The sequence below is a fragment of the Pinus tabuliformis genome, chromosome 5_1 (genome assembly GCF_031772625.1).
Source record: "Pinus tabuliformis cultivar Carrire ecotype Pingquan chromosome 5_1, CPIR1, whole genome shotgun sequence".
Taxonomy (NCBI): Eukaryota; Viridiplantae; Streptophyta; class Pinopsida; order Pinales; family Pinaceae; genus Pinus; species Pinus tabuliformis.
In genome coordinates, this window is record NC_142305.1 from 844,344,085 (window position 1) to 844,371,885 (window position 27,801).

Consider the following 27,801-nt stretch of genomic DNA (forward strand, 5'->3'; position numbering starts at 1 on the left):
AGGTCCTCCAGGATTGTGGAATGGGGAGTATAGGGACAATGAAAAAATGTTGTGTAATAGATGCCCCCTAAAGCATGAAGTCCAAACTAGAGTGAGGGGTGAAATGCTTTACAAGTAGATGTGAGGAACCAAAGTCTGTTGTCGAAAAACCTGTAAGAAAGCATACATGTACATATATGAAATATGATAGTCATGGCTGATAAACATGAGAGGCATATAACAATACATGAATCCATGGTATAGGCATAGCTATCCACCAAGAAAAAGATCATGTGCATGGATCCTCAACATGGACACAACCATCCGACTAGAGGGATCATATGAAATAGATCCATGGCATGGACACAACCATCCATCTAAAGAATCATGTATATAATCATGAATGACTCATTACTCCTCTCAACCTAGACTTTTGTAATCTAATCCCAGGCTCTTGTGCTCCAACACGACCCGATAAAAGTACAAATTATAACATGTGAATAAATGTGTTGAAGTCGAACATGTTAGAAAGTTGCTTGATTACCAGTGAATGATATGAACCGTTAACAAGCGTGAGAGAAACAACCAATAATGACAATGGCTCTCAAGGTACCAGCAACACAATTCACGAGGTGTGAATAAGGAACTGAAGTCGAACACCCATGAAATCATTCGATTGAAGGCCAATGATGAGAACTTGGTGTCGAGTGCGAAGAACTTTCCATTTAGGTATGCAAGATCTAAGGTACTGGAAAGGAGTTTCTAGATCAACTTCTTGGATAATGAGCTTAAGTCGCTAGGAAGAAATCTGTTGAAGGAAGGCCATAATGAATCCTTCATCATTGACATGAAATGGGAACACAATGAATGAGAGTAATCCCAGATGATCAGACAATGTACAAGTAGGAAGACTTCTCTTGAACATATGGATGACACAACTCTGGATTTTCGCAGTATTTGACATGATAGGATCAAAGGTCATGGTGACATGGCAGAGATCATATGAGAGGTTTAAAATGGATAACCCAAAACCCAGGGAGGTAAGTGAGAGAGTGAGGAGTGTTAACGTTAAAGATCGACAGGTTGCCTCAAGTGAATACAACTGATGAAATACTTCCAATTTTCCCTCACCATTTCTGGCGAGTACCCCAGTTATTTTTACACAAGCTTGATGAGGATAACATATCTTGTAATATAAGTCCATCCTTTGGATGAATCTAACCTAGTAATATTAATGAGCCCTAGGAAGGAGAAGCTCATGTTCGTCATGGTGATGAATTCGATGTCGTTTAATGTTTTAACAAGTCTGACAAAGGTGTAACTTGGTATGTTTTTCATGTTTAAAGAGTTTGAAAAATACACAGAAAAGAAAACTCCACATGGTCCCTTTTTGTACATTTGTGTCTCTTTAGCCCGGAAAGGTAGAAAACAATACTTGGGAGAACGGCTTGATTATTTCAGACAAGGAGTACCTTTTTCGTAAATAGTTTACCCCAGCCCGAAAAAGGGGTAAACGTATACTAGGTAAACAATGTTTCGCAACCTTTAACAAGTTCAAAAACAACAAGAGCTAGACAATATTTTCATGTTTTAAGAGTTGGAAAAGAGCTGAAAGAAGACCCCCCATTTTTATTTTCTTTAACGAGTCAAAAAATGGAAAAAAATACTCGGCAATATTTTCATCTTTTACGAGTCAGAAAAGATCTTAAAGGTGACTCATCTTGGAGGAACGAGTGGTATAAAGGGTAGCAACTGGTTCCGACAATGGAGGAACTACTCAAAACATGTAATGGTCAGGAGGCTAGGCAATAAAACCACTCATTGCTGTGGTTCCTCAGGAAAGGAAAAAGCAACCAAGTAAAAGCATATGATTGGCCAAAGAGATGGTGGCAATGGAATAAAACAACCAAGGATCATCTAGCAGAAATCAGCTAATTAAAATGGAAATCACAAGATGTAAATCAAGAATGGCTTCATTTTTACACAAGCTTGAACGATGGAGAACTCTGCTTGGATTTAGTTTCATGTTTACACAAGCTTGAAATGAAAAACTATACTTGAGATAAGTTTGCATGCCCCTAACATAATGACTCAATTTGAGGTACATGCCCCCCAAGCTTCATTTCATTCAACTAGGTGGATGGAATGAAGGTTAACTTTCGAGATCTAGGAAAGACTCAACTGGGATTTTATGAGATCTTAATCAAAGACTCGATTTGGAAAAGGGAGTTGTTTTATTTTTTAATGAGGTTGACACAATAAAAGAACTATCCTCAAGACTCCTTGTTTCATTTTTTAAGGAGCTTGACACAAGAGAAAGAACCATGCTCCAACACCTTGTTTCATTTTTTAACAAGGTTGACACAAGACCAGGAACTATCCTCATGACTCCTTGATTCATTTTTTAACGAGCTTGACACAAGACAAAGAACTATGCTCACATCCTTTGTTTCATTTTTTAAGGAGCTTGACACAAGACAAGGAATTATGCTCCAGATAACTGATCATGGACCATACGAGAACATGACTCTCAAGAAGTCCTCACTAGATAGGAGAACTACGCTCTGGGAGGAACACATGCCAACTGGTACAAATGACAGATCAGGTTCCAATGCCCCTAGTACATAATGTACTATACCATCTACGTGATCATTAGTAGATGTGGAGATGCAACGGGTAGCCACATAATTGGCCTGTGGTGGGGAAGGTACTGCTTTCAAACAAGAGATGATAGGGGATGTTAGTTGAGGTGCCTGGTGACCAATGAATGATAGTTGATCAATAGTCACAATTCTCCCTTTGTGCGGAAAACAAACCACATGGAAAAGTGAAGAAACAAGAGCTCCCATGACATAAACATAGTCGCATCCAAGGGGAATATTGAAATCTAAAGGACCTTGGACTACCATCACATCTATATAGACAGTCTTTCTTCCCAAAGTGATAGGGAACTTTGGAAGGATCCCTAAGGGTTGACTAGTTCCTTTGTTGAAGGCCAATAGATTCTGGGTGACAGGCACAAGCTATGGGGAACCCAAAGCTTGCCAAGTAATAGAATACATGATGCTAACAGACGTGCCTTCATCTAATATAGTGCCATGTACTACCATATCATAGGCTTGTATTGTGATATGGAAAGGCACATAAGACGGGAGGCAGAAAGCAGTCAATTGACTCCAATAAAAAGAAACAACAAAACTACTTGGTGGGGGTATCATATGATTTCCCCCATGCTCTGTAGGAATAGGAGAAGGACTCTCCTAAATAACCGGGATGGGTGATAATATGAAGAGATGAGAAGAACATGAGCAATATTATCACCACTCTCTTCGGGAACATAGTTAACAACTGAAGGCAGAGCCAAGTCGACACTCTTTTCGACCAATGGTTGGTCGGGAACAAACAGAAGAGAGTCATGCTCAGGAAGAGGAGGATGGGCAAGATATTAATCCAATTCAATCTCTTTACCAACTAGGAGAGGGTTAGAAGAAAGCCTCTAATAACCAATAGGAAGTTGGGGTTGAGGAGCTGTAAGGTTTTCCAAAATTTTGGAAGATTTATCCATAAGAGGACAAAGGTGAAGAAGATGCTTCCCTTCACATAACCTACGGGGGAATCTAATCTTTCCCTTCTTCGTACCATCATTAGTTGAAGGTGTAGCATTGACATGATCTCCATAGGTCAACGAGGATGGTCGATTTAGGTCTTGAGACCATATCTTTAAGACTCTAGGAATGCCAGTACAATCTCAAAGGAGATGGTCACCCTTAAATAGCCTGAAAGGGAATTTTACCTTTCATGGAGGATCAGAAGGTTTGTTGACAGGAAGTGCATTTAGAGCAATAGTTGCACGGTTGGCCTCTCGCTTATCTTAATTCTTCTTCTTCGTCTTCTTCTTCTTATTATTCTTAGCCTCCTGGTTACTAGATTTGAAACTTTCACCAGGCAAAGTAGAAGAGGAGGGTGAAGAAATGGGGGAAGAAGGTGATTCGAATGAAGGAGACATTTGGACAGGATTCAGGAGGCTCAGAACCACCGACGTCAAAATCAACCAAACATGTAAACCAATGGTTAACCCAGGAAGAGACAATGCCGTCGTATAAGGAGCACCGGTGTTTCCAAAAGAAGAAGGACCAGGATTCCCATCTGAGGGGGATCCTTGACTAGTGGACTCTAGAAATGTTTCCATTGGAATCGACCCTAAAGAATTACTAAGGAAGATAACTTTTACTAGGAATATTTCATGGCAAGTTAATTTTAAAACACTGAAACAAAACTTTGCCTTTTCATGTTTTAAGAGTCGAGAAAAGGACGAAAGATGACTCTAGTCACTTTCGGAGTTAACGAGATCGAAAGGACAAGTACTCGATGATCTTTTAAATTTAAAGAGTCAAAAATACCAAAATGACTGCTCAGGATAATCTAGGCAAAAGGATTACCAGGTGATCCAGCTAGATCTCCAGACGCTAGTGGCATGGAAAAGGCTCAAAATTCAAAGTGGCAGAAAGTCGATTAACTTGACATCAGATCAAAATGATTGTCACCATGATTCCAAAGGTGTGAATGACACTCCAATCCGAGTCCAGATGACGAAGATATAGGCAGTTAAAGTTTTGGTTGACTTTTGTTTACTGGGTAGGCTTAATGGAGACACAATTTGGAAGATTTCTAGAGGATGGAATCTGGCCAACTCTGGCCGAATTCCAAGCGAAATTGTCGCCTCGTTAAAATGGCTCCTTCATTCTAAATTCTAAATTTTCAAAATGGCCATATCTTTTTACAAAACAAAAATTATTTTAAAAAAGGGGGTGGTAGGCCATCAACTCGACCACCCCAATCCTTATCACATATGGAGGGGTGGGCCACTACCCTCGGCCCCTCCCCCCATATTTGGCGGAACACGATTAAACGAAATATTAGGTGGTGGGTCTGCCCTTAGGGTACAGACCCAACCAAATCACCATTAAAACAAACCACCCGTGGAATGTATGGGCCACCATAGACCAAGGGAACAAGTGAGGTGGTCGGGCCCAGCCTAACCTCCTATCCAAAAATTAATTCGGTTATGTAAAATACGAGGGGGCATGGTTTGACCGCCCGACCTCCTCCACAACAAATGGATCTCTAACCACTCCACCCAATGGACATTTTGTAAACTCCACCTACCTTTTTTATATTTAAATTCAGTCATCAGTGCGCTCAAGTAGCAAAGGAGTGCGCACGTAGTTCGAGGAACATTAATTTTGCAGGTGGTAGAACCATGAGCAGTGCAGAGAGGGGGGCAGAACCATGATCTAAGCAATTTCTCCAGGGTGCCATATTTTCACTTTGTCACATTTTGACAAATTTTATATGGTTTCAGCATTTCTTGATGCCACAAATGCAATGGTGCTATCCATTTCTCCAACAGAGTTCTGCATTTTTTGACCATTTTTCAGAATGGAGGTATAAGACTCCTTTTTGTAACTGATACTTGTACTCTTCTTTCTCATGCCACTTAATGAATGAAGGCCTCCCCATTGATTGAGCGGGGCCCGAAGACGTAGTCCAAATCGGACGAACTCCATTATCAAGTGTATTTTCTTCTTTCATGCTTTTTTGTGTTTCTCCTCTTCTCTCATGCACACATTAAATTTCTATGTCTAAGCTACAATTTATGCATGTAATTCTTTAATACATCTATAAGCAAAAGATCCTGGATCAAGTGGTATCAGTGCAGATCTTTGTAGACATGAATTGCATGTTTGTATGTTAACAAGAAACAGGCTCCAAAGTGGTGAGGGGAAACTAAAGTCTTTCAATCTTGAAGTGGGGCATGCGCATCGAAGGAGAAACATGGCAGATGAAGAGGCTCGTTATGAAGAGGAGCTCAATTTTCACAAAACCTTCTATGCAATGGCAGAAAATGTTGGTTAGTTGCTTTCAAGGCTGGAGAAAGAAGAAGGGAAAAAGGAAAAAGAACAAGGTTCAGTGCATGGAATGGTGAAGAAGAACCCCCTCCTTCTCCTTCCACGATTGAAAGTTCTTCTTCCTCTCATCACCATCATCACAGAAACTCAAGGGATGCATCTAAGAAACCTTTTTAAATTAGATGTCAAATTTGATCTTCCCATGTTTAACGGTGAAAGTAATGCAAAAAATCTTAATAAATGGATTAGGAATATTGAAATCTACTGCAGGATTCAACAGATTGAAGAGGACGAGGCAAAGATTCAACTAGCCTCTCTTCGGCTAAGTAGCATGACTCTCGTCTAGTGGGAGAGAAAATTGTGAAGCAGTAAGAGTGTGGGTAATCTTCTTTCCTCATGGCCTAGTTTCATTTCTGCATTAAAGGAAAATTTTTATCCCTTGGGCTATAAGCAAAAATCCTTAATGGATTGGAATACTTGATGAAAGGCAGAGGTTAGGATGTTCAAAACTTTATAGAGGAGTTTAGAAAACAAGCACTTAATTTGGGCATTGCACTTGACTCACCTGAAGTAGTAACTAAGTATATTGGATCATTACATAGTTACCTTAGACATTCATTATTATTGTTTGAACCAACTACTATTGACTCGGCCAGTGTAAAGGCCATCCATCTTGAGAATAGGGGCAAAAATGAAAGAGATGAACATTTCAAGAAACCACCTTTGAAAACTCCAAATGGAAAACCAAAAGTGAAAGGAAAAGGAAAGGAGAATAGGATGACATCAACCAAGAGAGATGAAGAAGAAAGGCCTTATTGCAGTCACTGCAAAAAGGAAGGACGTGACGACAATCATTGTTGGAAATTGTACCCAGAAAAGAGACCAAAGAAGTATGGAGGAAAAGGCAACCGGAAGACAATGGCAACTGTGTAGCAAGACCTTGGATCCAATTCCAGAGATGAAGCATTGGTCACAGTGGCAGGAACAAAAGGTACTCTTACACCTCATGTTAATTCAGAATCACATGAAGGCACTAGTTCAATAGATGAGTCTCTTCCTAATGAACGAAATAGAATTTAGCTATTTCATATTAGAGTTATCATAAATCATACAAAAGTGAAAACTCTATTTGATACCGGATCCCAAACAAATCTAATTTCAGAGAACTTGGTAAAGAAGCTAGGCTTAGAAACCAAACCACATCCAAAACCTGTAGAATTTTCTCTACAAATCAGCTAGCTCACTGATATCATGTAGAAATTTCACCTGCAGATCAAATTGATATATGCAATGTACTAAAGCATAATACTAGATCTACATCTACCATAAACTTTGTGGAAGCTAATCAACCATGAGCAACATCAAGCATGAACACATATAACTGATAAGAAGGAATCAACTACACATAACACAGAAGAATTTATCCAGGAAAAGCACCAACCTCAAACCCCATCTCTGTATTAACAATCAAGTGGAAATCCTCAATAACATACAAAAGGAATCAGCTCAAAAGCTATCCTTCTCTCTTTGTACTCTGATGATGTAGCTCATGGACTATCTAGGCCTGTATATATAGGCTCCACAAGTCCTCCAAGCCCCTATTTCCTTGTGTAGTTTTGATTGGGGTCCAATTACATAACATGTGTGAATTGGCCAAATCATACCTGCTGTCACCTCAGGTCCAACTACACAGTACTAGAGGCAATAATATTCCTTCCTCATGCAAGGAATATTCACTAGGAATATCCTAGCAATTGATAGTACACTGTCCCTCATCTGATCTCAATTGGGTCTCTGTCTGAACTGCCATGCATCAGTTATCCATGAGTGAATACTCAATTATCTGAAAATACCAGTTGTCACATGCATGCAAGCATCAAAAAACTCAATCTCATTAATTTAACAACTTGATAAATTAATCTAACTGGACTTGACTAAGTTAAACTAAGTCAACTGATCCTCTCAATATAGAACTCATCCTTAATTCCTCAACCAGTGGAGAAAATCAAGGACACATTCCCCAATCAGTGGAGAAATTATTGCATGTTCTCACAAAGACTTCAAGTTTTATTTTCCTTAATTAATTAACTCAACCTGAATTAATTAATTGATATTCAAACTACTGGTAAGACCAAATTCGAATTTTACTTCCTATTTCTAGTCCAGAGACTGACTAAAATAGGAATCCACACTGCACTGTTGAAAATAAAACTTCTATTTTTAGCACTTCCATTTTTCATTCCATGTTGTCCAATCCAGCACTGATGTCCAAACTGCTATTTTTAGTAGTGTTATTTTTGGCACTTCTATTTTTAGCAATTTCTTGTTGCAAATTTTCAATACTCCCTCTCAATAAGAAAGGCTTCCTCTTGAACCCTATCCTGTACCTCTGGAATGTTCTGCATGCAACACATCTACCAAGTGTGGTTGCTCCAACAACTCTTTGAACAAAAAAAACTCCCAACTGACCTCTCTGTTGGGCTAGAAACATACTCTGATGTTGAAGCTCTACCTACTGTTGACAAGTGCTCCCTCTCTGACCTCTGCGCTACTGCAACATCTCCATGCATCTCGCACTGTTGCACCCTTCTCTATGCTACCCTGTAGTGTGCAACACAATTGTGCCTCTTGCATTGCTGCAACCTGCATGCTCTACGTTGTCCTAGGCTTCCCTGCACTGTAGCTCTCTCTGCCACTCCATCTGCATCTGTCTCTACCCAATCAGTCAGTTCCTACTACTCCACATCAGGGCTCCAATAGCAAGGTCTCATCCAAGAGGTTGGGTACCTCAAGGATTCTGTCCCTCATCCTTGGGACGATCACTCCACATCGCCCCACCTCCTACCTATAGGTATGGCTGCATGTGATCCCTCTGCCCACCTGGCTTGAAGTTTCCCCCTACTGGAGGTCTCTGCATGAGTAGATGTCTCTACTCTATCTACTCTCAGCTTCCCCTATTGTGGCTACTCCACAACCTCCTGAAGTTGCTGCACTAATCATGGCTCCTCCATAATCGTGTGAGACTTCTTCTAGTGCTGCATGTTGAGAGGTAATATACTGTCCCTCTCAACCACCAGGCCTCCATCAGTTGCCTTGCTGCTCAAGGCTTTGCATGCATCTTAAACCTCAAGAGCATATAGGTTCTTGACCCGTGAACCGATCTGCTTCACCTATCTAGTGATGATGTGTCTAAGGAAAACCTTTCCCTTATTAAAGACTACATCATAGCCTCTGTCTTCCAGCATCACGATCGACACCAAGTTTCTCTTCAGTCCTTGTACATACTTGACATTAGTCAAGGTAAGGCGAGCTCCATGCTCCCTATGAAAAATAATCGTGCCTACACCTAAGACACTATACTTTTCATCATTACCCATCGCTATGAGTATCTGGAGATCTTTCTCCTCCAAAGTACTAAACAAACTCTTGTCACCGGTCATGTGGAAAGAAGCTCCATTGTCAAGAAACCAACCACTTGCCACCATGGATGAAACCATGCATGTGAAAAGTGTGAAATCCAACTCAAACTGTGAAGCAAGTGCCTCACTTTCAGATCCTTCCCCGGATCCCTTCTTGGATTTCCTTAGTGGAAAATTTGTAACAAAATGGCCCACCTCATGACAACGAAAGCATTGCACTTTCGATTTGTCAAACTTCTTCCCACCATGGGAAGAACTGGACTCGGAAAGAGAAGCCAACTCCTTCCCCTTCTTCACCTTACTCGCTAAGGCACAGTTTTCTTCATTGTCCATGGATGAAGAACCATCTCTGGTGCTTCTTCTTATCTCCTATTGCATCAAATCCGACCAAATTCATTCCCAATCTCGCAGTTTCTCTCTTCCATTAACCGAGTCCTGGTAGCTATGCCATCTCTTAGGAAGTCTAAGGAGTGCAAGACTCACCATGTCATCATCAACTGTCACAACCCCTACACTTGCAAGCTCATCCCTACATGTGGTGAGCTTGGTCAGATACATAGAGATCGTGTCGCCCTTTTCACACTTGATCTTTCAAAGTTTGTCCTTTAGTGCCAGCTTCCTCTAATCACTACTATTCTGATAAAGATATTTCAATGTTTTCCACATCGAAAATGGAGTCTCCTTCCCATGGAGGCTCGAGACTATGTGATCTCGAACTCCCTCCAGGATGATTCTCCTAGCTTTAGCCACACACTTCCTCCATTCCGCCAACTCTTGGGCATTAGATCCTGAGGGATTGGGGACTTCTTGACCAATGAAGTCCTTCACCTCGTTATCCTCTAATATTGCCTCCATGCGATCCTTCCAGGCTATATAGTTTAAGCTGCCATCCAGTGCATACTCAAGCCTCAAACCATAGAACACCATTGATGAAATCTGAAATGTGATAAGAACTCGATATCTATATCTAGAAACCACAAACTTCTTCCTTCTTGTATACTATTCTTCCTTGATCACCTGTGCTCTGATGCCAAGTAGAATTTTCTTTACAAATCAACTAGCTCACTGATATCATGTAGAAATTTCACCTACAGATCAAACTGAATACACGATGTACTAAAGCATAATACTAGATCTACATCTACCATAAACTTTACGGAAGCTAATCAACCATGAGCAACATCAAGAATGAACACATATAACTGATAAGAAGGAATCAATCACACATAACATAGAAGAATTTTTCCGTGAAAAGCACTAGCTTAAAACCCCATCTCTGTATTATCAATCAAGTGGAAATCCTCAACAACATACAAAAAGAATCAGCTCAAAAGCTATCCTGCTCTCTCTGTAATCTGATGATGTAGCTCATCGACTATCTAGGCCTGTATATGTATTCTCCACAAGTCCTCCAGGCCCCTATTTCCTTCCGTAGTTTTGATTGGGGTCCAATTACATAACATGTGTGAATTGTCCAAATCATACCTGCTGTCACCTTAGGTCCAACTACGCAGTACTAGAAGGAATAATATTCCTTCCTCATGTAAGGAATATTCACTAGGAATATCCTAGCAACTGATAGTACACTCTCCCTCATCTGATCTCAACTGGGTCTCTGTCTGAACTGCCATGCATTAGTTATCCATGAGTGAATACTCAGTTATCTGAAAATACCAGTTGTCACATGCATGCAAGCATCAACAAACTCAATCTCATTAATTTAACAGCTTGTTAAATTAATCTAACTGGACTTGACTAAGTTAAACTAAGGCAACTGATCCTCTCAATATAGAACTCATCCTTGCTTCCTCAATCAGTGGAGAAAATCAAGGACACATTCCCCAATCAGTGGAGAAATTATTGCATGTTCTCACAAAGAATTCAAGTTTGATTTTCCTTAACTAATTAACTCAACTTGAATTAATTAATTAATATTCAAACTGCTGGTAAGACCAAATTTGAATTTTACTTCCTATTTCTAGTCCAGGGACTGACTAAAATAGGAATCCACACTGCACTTCTAAAAATAAAACTTCTATTTTTAGCACTTCCATTGTTCATTCCTTGTTGTCTAATCCAGCATTGATGCCCAAACTACTATTTTTAGCACTTCTATTTTTAGCAATTTCTTGTTGCCAATTTTCAACAAAACCTTACCCACTTGGATGGATACATGATAAAGAAAAATTGAATGTAACTAAGCAGTCCAAGGTTAAATTTGTGGTCACTTCTAAGTTAGTGGATGAGGTAGAACTTGATGTGATACCATTGGATATCTCTATCATGGTGTTAGGGAGTCCATATCTATATGATAGAAAAGCAATCTTCTTTCGTCATGAAAACAAATACCAAATAACAGAAGATGGGGTAGAATATATTGTAAGGGCTCATCAAACTAAAATCAATGCTAGCCTTGTAAGTGCAGGAAAAATTAAGAGGTTGGTGAATTCCAGTAAGGGTTGCATGCTTATGGTTGTGAAGAGGAAAGATACAGAATTATCCGATGCTTTCTAGGGTTGTGATCATGTGCATAAAAAGGAATTACGTGAATTAATTTCTAACTATGATGAGATGTTTTAGGAACCAAGGGGATTACCTCTGAAGAGGGAAATCCAACATGAGATCCATCTGCAGCATGACGCTCCTTTACCAAATATTGGCATGTACAAGATGTCGACCATTGAGATGGAGGAAATCAAAAAGTAGGTGCAAGAACTATTGAACCAAGGGGTCATCAGACCAAGCACTTCTCCATGCGGCTAACCGATTGTCTTAGTGCCAAAGAAAGATGGCACATGGATGATGTGCGTGGATTACCTAACACTAAACAAAATCACGGTGAAAAATTGTTACCCTCTTCCACGCATTGATGACTTACTAGATTAGTTAAAGAATGCTATCTATTTCACCAAATTGGATTTGTGTAGTGGTTATCACCAAGTTCGAATTGCAGAGTAGGATGTGTGGAAAACTTCCTTCAAGACCAAACAGGGGTTGTTCAAATGGATGGCGATGCCGTTCAGAATTTGCAATGCTCCAGCCACTTTCATGAGGGTCATGAATGATCTCTTCAGGCATTTCATTGATCAATTTGTTCTTGTATATCTAGATGATATTCTTGTCTTTAGTAAAAGTTGGAATGAACATGTATGCCTATTGTTGGCTTGTTGGGCCCTGACCCAGGTTCAGAGTTAATTAGCCAAACAAATCCTAGTACTACTGGCCCTCTCGGCGATAGTCCGCAGAGCGTGGATTGAGGTCTCACCCGAAGTAGTATGGGAGGGTGCTAGAAGCAGGTTTCTGCACCCTGAAGATGTCTGATGAGTTCGACTGGTTCACTGCTTGTCCCTACGCACAAGTGGATTCGCGCACTTTCCCATTCCTCATGGCCTGATACACTGCCTTTGCACAACCCTAACCAGGGGCTGTGCCACGCTTTGCACTATTATCCAAGATCTTATTTATCTTCCAGTAACAATTAAGCACCTTCACCTACTTAAATGTCTTAAATTATACTGAACAATATAAAACATGCATGCAGGTTCGCATAGTAAATAAACAGTATACTTGCCAATTATATCCAATCATGCATTAAACCAGGAAAAGATACACAGAATTATAGCAAAAAATCTCTTTATTGATTCTTCCAATGATTATAGACTCGACCTGCCCTGCACACTCACCTACAAGGGTCCGCACACTCAGCTGCGGACTAATAGGCCTTTGTGCACTTAGCTGCAGAGCCTTCTCCTACTCTATGACCCATAGACACACTTTACGCTTTGACTCAATCACTTAGACTTTTCATCTTCTATTCCATTCCCTAGCTATTAGTTATCTTCTACACTTATAGCCTCGCTCTATTTATATAATACCATGGTCCGCAGACCATGGGTAGGTCTATCCAGCCGACATTACATTATAAAACTAGGGTGGACAACCCTGTGACTCTATTATGACTTCGTGCTCCGTGCCCGCAATTCGCGGAGCTTTTACAAAAGACATGCTCAAAACTTCAGCTTTAAGCCCCAAAAAATGCCATGGGGGGATTCCATTCCCAATAGGCCCCCAACACAAACATCGTGACTTGCCCTCGAGTCACTTTGTCGGTGTGGAGATATTTGTGTGGAGTCCCTCCAACTATTCTCGAATTGTGCCAAGGTCAGCAGCACACTTAACTGCTGTTTGCTGGATCTGCTGCATGTTGTTCTGAGGCGTTTGTGTCGAAAGTGCTTCTCTACATCAGTGTGTGCATCCCTTGCATGTGTGTGAGCTTGCCTTCAATTTCTGTTTTGATGGTGAATGCCTCATCAATCCAAGGCTAAACACACACCTTTCGGACTGCTTCCTTGTGTCGTGCCACATCCACCTACTCTTTCAGTGCTTTAGCCTATTGCATCCGCGCGAGCCTCTGAGTGAGGGCCACTGTCTACATAGTTGCTTTGACACTGTTGTACTTTTGTTGGAGTTCTCACGCCTATGTCTCTAAGCACTAGATGTTGGGGTCCTCCTGCAAATTTGTGAGGACCTCAAATGATTCTTCCAAGATGCTGGTGCAGTCTCACACTGCACTGCCAATTTCCTCTAGTCCCCCTATGATAGCGCTAGCACGATGTTATCTGACTTCCATGGGGATGGACTGTTGCACCTTTAGCTGCAGCTTGGCGATCTGAAGGTTCAGCTCCAGCTGAACATTTGTCATTTATTCCCTCGCCTTGTGTACCGCTATTACTAACCTGTGGATCCGTGCCTCTACTTGCATGTCTGCTGGGATGGCCAGCTCTAGGATGCTTTGGCAAGCGTCATCTATTACCTATACCAACTGTTGATTCCATGACACCACTTCATCACGCTACAAGCTCAATTGTTCCATATTGATTTTCTTTTCACTGAGTACTTGAAGTGTGCGGCTCTCCCTAGCGCATAGCTCTGCAGTTATCCCATCCTGCAAAACATATAAGGTCTCTCATGGGACTGCAGCCATATTGAGACCGAGACCTTTCAACATGCTAACCGTAGGCCTATCGGCCTCATTTTATGTCACTAGTGCCCCTTCCAGCAACATTATAGTATTCATAATCCATGCGTGCAACATCTGTTATGCCGCTATTGAGCCGACTATGAGGTTGGTCGAAAGGGTACGAGCCTGAGGAGGGCACACATGTAATTCCTGCAACTGCGCTCTAAGGGCCCCCAACACAATCTGGTTCTCCTGCATGAAATCTTGGAGAGCCTCAGAGGTGACATCGCACACTGCCTCACCGATGTCATGCAAATCACCCTTAGTTAGGGTGATCGGGTCAATAGACAACTTCGATGCCTTTACCTTCTTACGCAACCCTGCTCGCTCTGCTGGGTGTCGACGCTTCAACTAGGTTGATGAGGTTTGTGGGTCCGCACCTCCCTCTTCTGTCTCAGCTTCCTCTGCTTCCTGCCCCTACGAAGGCATCGTTTGGCCCTCGCCCACCTTCGTGGCTACCTCCTGTGCTGCTGCTATTGCTGTAGCCTTTTCCTGCTCAGTTGTCTTTTGTGCAGCGTCCCACGCTGCTTGCATTTCTACTGTTGCTGCTTCCTTCCTTCGCTTTTCAGCCAACTACATAATGAGTAGCTCAGCCTCATATTTCTTTCTTTGTGCAACCACTTCTTGATCTCCGTGATGTTTGGGGTGCACCACTCCGATGGCCATGCCTCTAGTATGTTAAAAATGACATCGTCTGTGGCTACGAAGCGTAGCTTTATCCACTGTTTGGTCAGTCCTTGCATGCTCTAATATAAATGTTGTGAAAGTCTGCTTTGAATTCTATAAAACTCTGCAGACTATTGTATATAGTGGGTGACAACTGTGACTTATGGTGGATCCCCATTCTAAGGTTCATCTCCATGAACACCCAGAATATTTTACTGCCACGGATCCTCTTGACATCCTTTGTGGCCCAGAGCAAAGTGCACTTCGTGGCCTCTGGCAGATCCCTGTCAATTATGGGGAATTGACTATCCTCTAGTAATTCCCCTGCCATCAGCACTATGGATAGAAGAAGCCATGCACAGTGGAACGTTTTGCCCTATTCCTAAGCTTTGAGGCAATTCTCTTAAAACTTCTTGCGGAGGAACTCAAACAAATTAAACTGGACCCCCTCATCACACTGCTCAGCCAGTGTTACCACCGACGTGGGTACATCGTCTAGGAGGCAATTGTGCATAACCTTTCCTGCCAGGATTTGGGTTGCCACGCATACTGATTTGTCCTTGATGCTGGAGATGGCATAGCTCCTCTTCTTCTTTTCCAGCTTGTACTTTTTCTTCATGGCCTCCGCAATGGCAAAGTCACTGCTCTTCTCCTCCGAGATGTCTGCGTGATCCTCTCCTTTATAAGGAAACTAGGAGATATGGTGAATCAAGCCTTCCATGATGGGGATGGGCTCCTCCAGCCACAAACACCCATCATGCACTAGGTAGAGCAGCTTCTTGATAACGAAAATGGTTATTGAGGTGCGGTGGAAATGCAACACCCAGAGAAAATTCAGTAGCCCAACCTTTTCCACTGCACGCAACCACTTCCGCGGCTCTAATTATGTCACCCCCAACGCAGTGTTCTGCTTGGGCTTCATGAGATTCCTGGTCTCAAGGTGAGGGAACTTCTCATGGTCAACGAGGTCCTAATCTTCTAATTTTAGGCTCGGCACCCATCCCAAGTGCGTGCCCTCAAACATAATGTTGTCTACGAGGAACGGGGTCTGGAGCAAGCTCTTGGTCTTGTCCAGGTCCTTGGGCACATTAGCCTTCCCTTTTCACGAGGGGACATAGGCAGGCAACTTTGTCGGGGGGTGCGCAAGCTAAGTTTCCTCCTCCATGCCTTCATCCTCATCTTCTACGATGATTAGGTCCTCTAGGTCTTCCACTTCTTCATTGATCTCTATGGTGACGGCTTTCCCCTTCTCCTCCATTGACAACTTATTGCACAGCGGGTTCCATGGGGGCACATGTACGGGGACCATTGCTTGTTTGTCCTTCTTGGGTCTTGGTGTGCGTGGTGATTTCAGGATTTTTGCCACAATCTCGATGCCTTCTGGCGCATCCCCCACAGTCAGGGCCTGTGCAACCTCTTCGACGGTCATTTTTGTTATGTCCATAACATCTACAACTATTGCCATCGTGTTTGTCCAGGAATCTAGCACTTTCGAACTCAAGGGCTTAATCGGTGCTCGACTCATAACGATTAAGGCTCTGCTTAATGGTTCAATTTGAAAACAAACAAGTGTTGTTTGTTGGGTAGCCCTTTGTATTTTATAGCACTTTTTGAATTTGAATTCAACCGTTCCCCCAAAATCCAGTTCATTAATGCTCCCTTGGCGGTAGATTTTTGCAAATCTTACCCATAAATCGCATCTTAAATGCCTGCCGCCCATTCCTTTTCGTCTCAAGTCGAGCATCCATCATGAATAGTGACTTCAATGGTCATTTTTTGGTTAACCTGCATGGCAACACAGCCCCTCATGCGTGGTCGCGGATCTTGTGACTCTTTTTTTTTGCCCGCAACTCCAACATCGTGTAGCTCCCGAGTAGAATAGTTTATAGTCCCGAACTCCCTTTCAACTGCCTGGAGTGCTAAGACTATTCTTCCTTCGACTAGTCAAGTGGTCGCACCACCTGTGAAAAGTTTCATCCTATCACCCATCATGTTTCTTAGGGAATACCCACCTTTTATTGTTACGGTCGGCATCGCGCACGTTACCATCTACAATGCGCTACCCTACATAGCAATGTGCGGTCCAAGCCATGGCATCAGACTGATCAATTCGTGATAATAATCCTCAAACATGTTAGCATGATCATGTGCACTCTTTCTTATCAAGCTGGTCTTTTTATCAAGGAAATATTCCTTTATTTCATCCTCTAGCTTCTTGACTTCCGCGTCCACCAGAGCACTTTTCTCCCTTAAGCGTACCCTTTCTTCTTCAAGTTCTTGGAGTCCAAAATTTCCCTGTTGGATTTCTTCTTCTAAGGTTCAGTGAACTGTCGTATCTATCGAGGCTATTATGTGTGGTCTAAGCTCTTCAAGTATTATAGGGCTTACAGTAGTTGCTTCATACTCTAGCCTTGGTGATGCCTATGCAGTTAGGTTCTTGCACATGGTCCTACAAGCCCATAGAACCGCTGGTACGTGCAGGTCCCAGTCAGCCCGCTTCACACTGTGGATCTTGTTCAGTGCTTCACATACTTTGTTACAAGCTTTTGTGTGGATATTCTTCTATGCACTTGCTATTTCCATACTTCATGGTCCCAACCGAAGAGGTTGTTCGCGCCATTTCCTTGCACGCACCTGCCTACCGATCGTGTTTCCTACCATGAGTATTGTTTGCATTCCTACAAGTTTCACACCATATGCTTGTATCCACCTAGAAAGGTGGGCGCACGGGCCATTTCGTCTGTCATACTTGTCTTTTAACCACATCTAAGGCTTCCCAAACTACATAAGCATCATCCTTCTGCATTCACACCAGTCCTCAAAAATCCTTTGGTGTGTATCCCACCATCTTGCGGGCGTAGCTCGCAGTACCCATTTTAGAGTGTCGAAATGTTGTTGTTCCAGAACTTCTCTTTCAAAATTGTTTAGCGAATCATCCACCTCGCTCAACCCATCATACATAGGTAGATCTCTTACCTCTATTGCTACGCAGTGTAGTGACCTTGTCATCATGTTACAATTGAGCATGGTTACCTCGTGTAACTGGTTCTGCCATCACTCTATCTTCTCTTTAGAATCTGATGTGCAGCAGCTTTCATGCTCCCACGAGATTCGGCCATCCGCGGTTGGATTTACCTAGTCCTACTCCCACACAATTATTTTGTAGATATAGTGCAAGTCATCATCACTGTCGTAGTCACGCACTGGCTCTGTCTAGCGCGATCCTTCTGCATGGTCGAAAGGTACCACCACGCGCAATAACTTTTTCTCAAAAATCATCTTGTGCTTCTTTAGATTTATCACTCCATTCATGTCAGTGGCCCAATCTATTCCCAATAGCATAGGGTAAGGATTTCTATCATCAACAATCTCTATCACTTCAAAATCTGCTAGTGCGCTTACTCCTTGAATATCTACTGTGATTCCCTGCAATCTCCCCATAGGTAGGATCTTTTGTTGGTTCGCCATTCACAGTTGGATAGGAGACCATTGCAACATAGGCTTGCCCATGCACTCCCATGTCTACTTTGGTAGGACGTTCACGCCTGATCCTAGATCCAGAATCACTTCCCCATTCTACGTAGTCAATCACATCTCCCTTCATGTTCGCATCGTGTGCTTCTCGAGCTTACGGACTACGTGCGGTTCTCCTAGCGCAGTCCCAACGCATCTAGTTATGAGTTCTTGCAACCCCTTTATAGCCTTGTTTTCACGCAATAGCTTCATGCATGTGTCCAAGAATGTAGTGAGCATCGATGGGTCCATTTCTGGATACAGTCTGTCTTTACTTTCTAAAGTGGAGGCATCCACAAAGCTCCTCTTAGCTTCCATGAAGGTCTCCTTAGCATGCTCCAAATCAAATTCTGGTTCCTTCATTGGGGCGTTACGAACCCAGGTGCTTTCTTCAAGCTGCTTGCCTTTGTCATCCCCTGTCATAATACCACTCCGAAGCACAATATTTACATTAGGGTCTTCCTCGTGTAGCTCAGACCTCATCATTTGCAGGTTTTGAGTCGGGGGAGGTTGGAGTGCTCCTTTATCAAGAAACCTCATTATCAGTGTTGGACAGTCCTTTGTCTCATGAACAAAAAATGTACAATACAAGCATGATGGTCACCTTAGGTTTGTACAATCGCGAGTATAATGTCCTGATCCCTGCAATTATAACATATCAGCTTTCCACAACCTCTTCCTGGTCCCATTCCACCTTGGCCTCGTTCGTGCCGCCGAAATTTGGTTCACACCATCCCTGAATTCTGGTCAAGGGGCTTTGTTTGAGCCTAAACTCTATAGGTAGGAGTCTGATCCATCATAAACTCATGACCTCTACAAGTACGCTCATCATGGCCTACTGATCTACAGAAATTACAGAACAACTGTTGTGAATTCTGCATATACTTTTGTAATATATGGCAGTTATCTGTAGCATGCTATCCTCCTATCTGACAAATTGGGCACCATAATGCAGGTGTCACGCTTGGTCCTACTTGTGCCTCCGGTCTAAATGGCATTGGCCCTCCTCTCACAAGGTAATTCATGAACACCGGCTAGTGGCCCTTGTCGTGCCCCTAGCCCTTGCACTTTATGCACCAAACCTCATTGCGTATCTCTGGGCGGGTTGTCCTGTCTTGTTTCAAACTCTGCATCTCCAGGGACAATTTTTTTAGCTGCACGTGAATCTATTGAACTCTTGGGTTAGGATCTTGTATCTAAGTCTCATGCAATCTCATTGCAATCTCCAAAGCCTCAACCTGAGTGGTTAGCCTTTGTTACGTCAGCGCATTCCGTAGATGCAGCGATAACGATTCTACAAACCATTCGCAGTGTTTCCCATCTATTAAGGTCATGTTCGCTTCGAGAATTGTGCACTTCAGTCTTTGATCCAACTCCCATGGGGTTTTTCCTGGTAGCATTGTGATTTTCATGAATCCAATAATCGATTAAGCCTCTGATTTTGGCCTGCTGAATTCTTTGTTTAGCGTAGCTTGGATATCTACTATCCTCGCATTTGGATTGTCATTGGAATGCTTAATGTACCAGGTCAGCGTGCGGTCCTGTAGAGCACTGACCAATGTTTCCTTCTTTATATTGTTGTCCATGACACCTTGTGCTTCCCATACAGATTTTATCACGAACCAAAACTAGTCCAGATCTTCATTCCCTACTCCTTTGAACACTGGTAGCTTTATCACGTTGGCCATACTACTTCACGGTGGTGGCAGAGGTGGTATGGGCAAAGGCGGGGGTGAAGATGGTGAAACTGGTGGTGGTGTGGGTGGGGGTGGTATGCACGGAATTCTCTGCCTTATCAGATTAATTGCACTTCTTGGTGAAACCTTCACGAGCTATTCTTAACCTCCTCATGAAGGTGAAATCAAGGGGTTAGTTTCTAGTTCGGTGCTACCTTCATTTCTGTAGATTCTCCCACTCCACATAGCCCCAAACATCAATTTATTCGCATAACCTACTTTTCACACAGTAGCATTTTAACCCAAGTGTTTAAAGATTTAACGTACTTACCTTGCGGTCCCTTGAGGAAGTGTTGTTCTGCCTCACTATAGCTGATTGAAGTATCTACCATGAATTCGATGATGAATCCCCCTATGATTCAATTGAGCCAGTGATCGACAACGCGCGTGATCTTATCTTTCGATGCTTCCAGTCTGCACACCCATTCTAGAGTCCACACAATAGTTTTGTCGATTTTACACCTTCCTTGGTTATCTGCTAGCTTCATGATCCACTCATACAACTCAGTAGGGAAGGATGCAAAGAAAATTTCATGGATATCCATATACAAGTAGCAATCTAACCAGTCTTCCTTTGATAGTCGCAGATTCCTGTTTTCCTGCACCGCGAACTCGTGAATCTTTCTGTCCAACCAGTCTTTAATTCCTTTCTTTGTCAGATTCTAGTGATACAACATCAAACATATCTATGTAGATCCCGGTCCCAGCAACGGAACCATTTGTTGGCTTGCTGGGCCATGACCAAGGTTTGGAGTTAATTAGCCAAACAAATCCCGATACCACTGGCCCATTCAGTAATAGTTCGTAGAGTGCAGACTAAGGTCTCACCCAAAGTAGTATGGGAGGGTGCTAGAACCAGGTTTCTGCACCCTAGAGATGTCTGATGAGTTCGAATGGTTCACTTTTTGTCTCTGTGTGCAAGTGGCTTTGCCCACTTTCCCGTTCCTCGCGGCCTGATACACTACCTTCGTGCAACCCTAACTAGGGGTTGTACTGCGCTCTTCACTATTACCTGAGATCTTATTTATCTTCTAGTATTAATTAAGCACCTTCTCCTACTTAAATGTCTTAAATTATACTTAACAATATAAAACATTCATACAGGTTCGCGCAGTAAATAAATAGTATACTTCCCAATTATATCCAATAATACATTAAACCAGGAAAAGATACACAAAATTATAGCAAAACTTCTCTTTATTGATTCTTCCAACGGTTACAGAGTCAACCTGCCCTGCACACTCAGCTGTAGGGGCCTGTGCACTCAGTTGCGGACTACTAGGCCTCTGTGCACTCAGTTGCAGAGCCTTCTCCTACTCTACGACCCATAGACACACTTTATGCTTTGACTCAATCACTTAGAATTCTCATCTTCTATTCCATTCCTTAGCTATTAGTTATCTTCTACACTTATAACCTCGCTCTATTTATACAATCCCATGGTCCGCAGACCATGGGTAGGTCTATCCAGCCAACGTTACATTACAAAACTAGGGCAGACAACCCTGTGACTCTATTATGACTTTGTGCTCTACACTCGCAATTCGCGTAGCTTTTACAAAAGACTTGCTCAAAACTTGGGCTTTAAGCCCCAAAACATGCCGTGGGGGGATTCCATGCCCAACACATGTGAAGAAAGTGCTTGATGTATTGAAAAAAGAAAAACTCTATGTAAAATTGTCAAAGTGTGAGTTTGGAAAAACCTCTTTAGTTTACCTAGATCATATTGTTGGTCATGGTCACTTAAAAATTGGTGCTTCTAAAGTTGAAGCAATTGTAAATTGGCCTAAGCTTACTAGTGTAACCAAGATTTGCAGCTTTTTGGGTGCATTACAGTATTGGAGGAGATTTATTGCCAATTTCTCCATTATTGTAGCACCTTTACACACATAGACAAGTGTAAAGCAAATCTTTCAATGGGGAGGAAAGAAGCAGAAGTCCTTCAAAACATTGAAAAAAAGATCAGCACCGCACTAGTCTTGGCCTTACCAGATCTCCAACAACCATTCGAGATCGATACAAATGCCAGCGGATATGCCATGGGAGCTATACTAATGCATCAAAAGAATCTGATATGTTACCATTCAGAGAAGTTCTCTCAGGCTGTGATAAACTATCCCACTTGTGACAAGGAGTTATATACCTTGGTCCAGACTGTGAAAAAGTGGAAACACTACCTGATCGGCAAGGAGACCATCATCCATACAGATCATTAGCCTTACATTATCTTCAGTCACAAACCAAGTTGCAACAATTTCGTCATTGCAGGTGGATGGGTTTTCTTCAACAGTTTCATCTGGTAATAAAGTATAAGAAGGGAACTAGCAACAAAGTGGTTGATATGCTATCTCAGCCTCCTATTTTTGCTTCTGTTATTTTGCATAATGCTTTGTTATATCTTTTGAAAGTTATGTTGAACAATATGCTAATGATGATGACTTTAAGGAGATATATGCAAAACTATCCCATGGTTCACAGGTGGACAGCTATCACTTGCAAGGGAAACTATTGTATAACCTTGGTAAATTGTGCATACCCATAGGAGAAAGGGTACATGTAATCCGGGAGGCCCACACCTCCCTTGTGTCTGGTCATTTTGGTGTTGAAAAAACTTTGTGTCATGTATAAATATTTTGTTTTTGGCCTCATATGAAGAACATTGTGACTCGCTATGTAAAGAGATGTGTGATGTGTTCTGTTTCAAAGCCCTCTAATAGAAAACTCGAGCTCTACACACCACTCCCTATTCCAAGTCATCCATGGGAAAGTGTGTCGATGGATTTTGTAGGAGGTTTGCCTTTGTCTAGGAAAAGTCACAACTATTTTTATGTCGTCATTGATCGTTTTAGTAAGATGTGTATTTTAATGCCTTGTAAAAAGTAGATCACTGCAGAGTAGATTGCTTATATTTTCTTTTAGCATGTTTGGGTCCATTTTGGGTTGCCCACATTGAATGTGTCAGATCAGGATTCTCGCTTTCTCAGAGAGTTTTGGACCAGCTTGTGGAAGATGATGGACACCAAGTTGAAAAGAAGCACGACATTTCATCCATAGACTGATGAAGAGACAGAGGTTTTCAACTGCACCATGGTACACTTGTTGCGAGGTTATTATGGGAAACATCCTAAGTTGTGGGATGAGCATCTTCCATATGTGCAGCATTCCTACAACTGAGTAGTGCACTCCTCTACACATCATTCACCATTTGAGACATATTTTGGCTACCTGCCAAAAGACCCTTTTGATATGGTCTTTGGAAGGGAAGATGACTCCAATGGATGTGATGATAGGGACAAAGCGCATCAGTTCATTTACCGGATCCAATTGATTCACCAAGCAATACAGGAGTAGTTGGAGAAAAGTCAAGCCAGGTACAAGGCTCGATATGACAAACACTGAGTCAACCATCAATTTCAAGTGGGCGACAAAGTGTGGTTCCATATCAGTAAGGACATGATGAAGGGAGAAGGGAAGAAGTTACGACCAATCTGGTATGGTCCATTCACCATCTTGGAGAAGATTGGAAACAATGCCTTTCATCTCGATTTTCCCGACATATATGCAAATGTACTCCATAGTGAATGTGGAAAACTTAAAGTTGTATGAGCCACCATTTACTATGGACACCGAAGAGATGGGCACAGTTCCTACAGTTGATGACTTTGCACCAGAGTACCTTGATGAGTTACCTGAAGATATCATCCTTGACAGAAGAACCAGGACTTCAAGATAGGGAAATGTGGAACATCTTCGAGTTGGTTTCAAAGGGATGCACCCTAGCAAGGCAAAATGGCTGGAGAAAGAAAGAGTGAGGGAACAATTGCCTCACTTTCCAATTGACTGATAAATATTTTGGTGGTCCAAAAGCTACTCAATGGGGAGGATTGATCTAGGTGGATCTCTAAACACCAGTGGCATGGAAAAGGCTCAAAATTGAAAGTGGCAGAAAGTTGATTAACTTGACATCAGATCGAAGTGCTCGTCGCTCTAATTCCAATGGTGTGAATGACACTCCAATCCGATTCTGGATGAGGAAGATAGAGGTAGTCAAAGTTTTGGTTGACTTTTGCTAACTAGGCAAGCTTAATGGAGACACAATTTGGAAGATTTCCGACAAAATGAATCCAGCCAACTCTAGCTGGATTCTGGGAGAAATTGTCGACTCATTAAAATGACTCCTTTAGTCCAAATTCCAAATTTTCAAAACGGCTATATTGTTTTACAAAACAAAAATTATTTAAGAAAAGGGAGTGATGGGCCATCAACCTTGCCACCCCAATCCTTATCACAAATGGAGGGGTGGGCCACTACCCCTGGCCCCTCACCCCATATTCGGTAGAACACCATTGCACAGAAGATTAGGTGGTGGACCAGCCCTTGGGGCACGGACCCAACCACATCACCATTAAAACAAACCACCCGTGGAATGTATGGGCCAACGTAGAGAAAGGGGATAGGTGAGGTGGGCGAGCTATCAAAGGCGGGCCCAGCCCGACCTCCCATCCAAAAATTAATTCAGTTATGTAAAATGGGAGGGGGCAGGGTTTGACCACCCGACCTCCTCCACAACAAACAGATCTCTAACCACTCTGCCCAACTGACACTTTGTAAACTCCGCCCACCTTTTTTATATTTAAACTCAGTCATCAGTGCGCCCAAGTAGTGGAGGAGTGTGCACGTAGTTCAAGGCACATTAATTTTGCAGGTGGCGGAACCATAAGCAGTGTAGAGAGGGGGGGGCAGAACCATGATCTAATAAATTTCTCCAAGGGGCCAGATTTTCACTTTGTCAGATTTTGACAGATTTTATATGGTTTCAGCATTTCTCAACACCATGAACGCAATGGTGTTGTCCTTTTATCCAACAGAGTTCTACATTTTTTGGCCATTTTTCAGAATGGAGGTATAAGACTCCTTTTTGTAACTGATGCTTGTAATATTCTTTCTCATACCACTTAATGAATGAAGACCTCCCCATTGATTGAGCAGGGCTCGGAGACGTAGTCCAAATCAGACAAACTTTGTTACCGAGTCTATTGTCTTCTTTCATGATTTTATGTGTTTCTCCTCTTCTCTCATGTGCACATTAAATTTCTATGTTTAAGCTACAATTTATGCATGTAATTTTTTAATACATCTATAATCAAAAGATCCTGGATCACCAGGTAACTATGAACTGCAGAATACCTCCCGGCGAACCGAGAAGTACGGGCAAGAAATCTCCTCGAATGCAATGTTCGGTGTATCATGTTTACAAGGTGGTAGAGTCGGCTCCCTATGGATAAAGGATTACAAACCTAGTGGGGTATCCCTTTATATGTGGGATTGTATGGGGAGCACAAGTCCATACTAGCACTGTCTAATACCGAAGCAAACGACAACTACTAGGTTTAAAGATGTCGGAACATGTCTCTAGCCTAGACTTCTAAATGTAAGCATTAAGTTTCAATGCTTCCTTAGGTAAATTGAATCGATTTTAATGGTTGATATTGAATTAGGTTTCAATTACAAGGCCCTACTACTGTCAACTAAAAAAACTCCTACATGCAGCTATATGAGAAAGGAAATCTTTGTCTTCGATGAAAGTTAACACTAATTGAGAGATAGAGAACACACAATCATTGCAACAATCAAAGAATAAAATATTTCACTAATAAATCTCCAAAATACACTGGATCTTCCTATTGAATGCACTTCAACTAGTCCTTTTAACAGTAAAGAGAATTCATTTCTTTTCGAATACAAATGATGATGCGACTCTAGTCTTCAAGATGCTAGCTAATGTAACATATTGATTTAGCAAACTAGAATTATGTATTTTTCAATGGAATCATAACATGAATCTTTCACAAATTCTTCAATGAAAATTTCTCAAAACAATCAACATCAATCAAATGGAAAGCACAAAAGAGAATTCCTTCTAAACTAATGATTCAAAGACTCAACCAACAACAACATGAGCAATGTGATCTATGCCCGAAAAGAGATCCTTAATCAGCAAACAAAACTTTTCAAACTTGTTAAATGAAAATCAAAGCAACAAAAGGACTAAAAATGAAATGCAAGGAGAAACTTAACCAACAACTTGACTTCTTCAACACACAAATAGCTGAATGGAGATGACCTAGATGCCCTAGGGCTACAAACCATCCAAGGACTCAAGAAACCAAGTGAAGAAAAGGAAAACCAAACAAGCACATAAAACAAGCTAATGAAGTTTTCCAGTCAGGGAGAACACAGTCAGGACAAGCTAAGAGGCATAAATCAATAGGGAATGACACACTGGTTATGATCTAGGGGAAACCCCAATCTTCACCTAAAGGAATCGGCATGACTTCCTAACTAACAACAAGCGCCAGAAGGGGGTCGGCGCGACTGGTTTAGAGAAAATCACATTGATCGGCGCGACTATCAGAAAAATAAATGCGCTAAACGAGGATTCAAGGAAAAAAATTAAAATTTTCAAAGACTAAAACTAGAGTTGCTAGTGTAAATTTCAGACTCAAAGAAGTAAACTAGGCAGAGAAGAGAAAACTAAAGGGAAATGGTGATACTAAAAAACTTCACACAAAACCATAAAATGACAATCAATCAAACAGAAGGATTGGTTCCCCAGCGGAGTCACCAATTTGTGGTGCAAGTAAATTCTTAGTGTGGACACAAACAATTCCTCTAGCCTGAGAGAGCAGGTCTAGCCACAAACAAACAATCTATGGAAAACATCCTTAAGCTAGAATCGAATAAGAGGGCCTACCTCTTAGAATGCTATTCCGCTTGGTGATGATCTTGCTTCCTTACTCCAGCTAGTTTTCGTTTCCTTCCTTTGAATACCTAAAACAAGCAAACAAACAACAACAACAAATGTGATAGCATACAAATTTCATTGAACCTACGTAACAGGTCTAGGAACATTAAGCCATGAAATGTAAGACAACACTTTAATGTGGGAAATCAATCAAGAGTTGTATTCATATAAGTTTAGAAAGAGATTACAACCAATGCGTTGACGTCGCTAGTCTCCTCCGACGTATCCAGGTTCCCACACTCTTACTAGCATCTCATGGATAGCCCCAACAATGTATTTTTTAAGCCTTCATCCCCTTAGTCTCAAACCAAACTAAACACACTATTCTTCCTCAAACATAAACTAGAGAGCTCAAGCTATAGATGTCTTGTTGATTATTCAAGCTCCAAAAATACTAAGACTGAAACTAGTGTAGCATGTAAAAGGAGGGGTTTATATAGCTTTGATGGAGAGGATATGGTTCCTCTTATCATGGGAGAAATACTTATCTCTTGGATTGGTTCCATCCTAATAGGGGAAAGGAGCCCAAACTGACTTCCTCAGCTCCATCTGGCCCAACCATTTAACAGACTTATGTTACAAAGCTTCTAGACCTGGAAGCTTCAACTCCATATTTAAAAAACTTGCCAAAAGAGGATCGATGTGACTGAGAAAAGGCTAGTAGTGCCGTATGGCACTAGTCCTAGTTTTAATCTCTACAAATCAGCACGAGGAGGAAACGAGTCATTAGCATTGGTCTTGTAAACTGGGGTAA